The sequence below is a fragment of the Mesoplodon bidens genome (genome assembly GCF_964165515.1).
Source record: "Mesoplodon bidens genome assembly, contig: HAP1_SCAFFOLD_476, whole genome shotgun sequence".
Taxonomy (NCBI): domain Eukaryota; kingdom Metazoa; phylum Chordata; class Mammalia; order Artiodactyla; family Ziphiidae; genus Mesoplodon; species Mesoplodon bidens.
In genome coordinates, this window is record NW_027671351.1 from 307,985 (window position 1) to 309,562 (window position 1,578).

A 1,578-nucleotide genomic window follows, 5' to 3' on the forward strand; every position below is an offset into this window, starting at 1 on the left:
TCCCTTCTGATGAGGCTCCCCTTAGCTAGAAAGCCAAAGCTCTGTTTTCATTTCCTTCCTCTTGTCCTTTGCCTTCCTTCATCCGCCAAAGAGGATGGCCCAACACCAGCTCAGCCCACACTTACTAACCTCCCACATCCATACACACCACCCCATGTCCTCATCGAGAAGAAAGCCCCTGAGTATTTCCTGAGCAGCTTTACCAGTGTCCTAATTGTTACTCTGTGTCCCTCCAGCTCTCCCTGAGGATGTGGCTCATGACCTGCACCGTGATAGGACAGAAGAAAAGCCTCCGTGGATCCCCAAGGTAAGCTGGATTTTTTCTGGTCTGAGATAGAAATATTGCTTTATTTCTCTTTGAATAGAATTAAGTTATGAATATTTGAGGGTATTCCTTCCAGATATATACAACTCGCTTGGTTGGGAGATTGTGGAGTGAGAGTCTATTACCAACTCATGGTGCCTGATTCCACAGGACATTAAAATTGACAGCATCCATTACAGCCTGTAGAGTACGGAGCTCTCTCTTCTGCAGCGATTTTTCCTGTAGGAAAAGAACTCTGTAATTTCCAACCTAAATGGACTTGGAAGTTCCATCCTCCCAGCAAAGTTCTTGCCTTTCAGCCTGAGTAGGTTTGCTCTGATAACCCTTGCTGGGTTCCCTGGACCACTGTTTCTTATGAGGTTTTCTGCTGTCAGCAAATGAACAAAAGACCTGAGCATTACTGTGATCTTATCCTCATAGTGTTTTCTCTTCTGTAATTGCAGGTGGCCTTCACAGAACGTGAAAACGGTATGCATTCTGGAATCAGTCACTTGGGGAGGAAGAACTTTGAAGATGAGAAAGTGGGACATTCTTGCTGGTTTTAGTGTAGAGGGCAAATTGATTCCAAATTTGCGCTGGGAATGAGAGTAGGGGTCCTGGTGATAGAAAGTGATTTACAAGTAATGTGACCAATTGCTATAGTCCCAGGAAGAAGCTGTATTACGGTTAGGTGGTGTATGTTTGTATGCATGAGACTGGGTGTGTCTGTATGTGAAATGAGTGGTATGATTCTGTGTGTGTATGTGAACTTTTTGTGTTGTGTTTCCCTTGATTTATGTTCCCCTAAACATCATTGTTACTGGTGCCAACTTTCTAGAAAATATTCCCATCACCACTGCATCATGAATGGGTATGGATATAAAAGTAAATAAACTGTACACTTTCGGTGTGTGCATTGATTTTATACCAAGTGAGCCTCATATAACCTGGAAAACATATCCTATCACCACCCAGGCAAATGTTTACTGGATTCTTTTTTTTTTTTTTTTTTTTTTTGGCTGTGTTGGGTGTTCGTTGCTGTGCACGGGCTTCACATTTCGGTGGCTTGTGTTGTTCCAGAGCACGGGCTCTAGGTGCATGGGCTTCAATAGTTGTGGCACGTGGGCTCAGTAGTTGTGACTTGCGGGCTTAGAGCCCAGTCTTAGTAGTTGTGGTGCACGGGCTTAGTTGCTCTATGGCTGGATTCTTTTTTTTTTTATTTGTGAGAGTATATTAATAATTTTTATTGATTACTTCTTTTTTTTCCTTTTCGG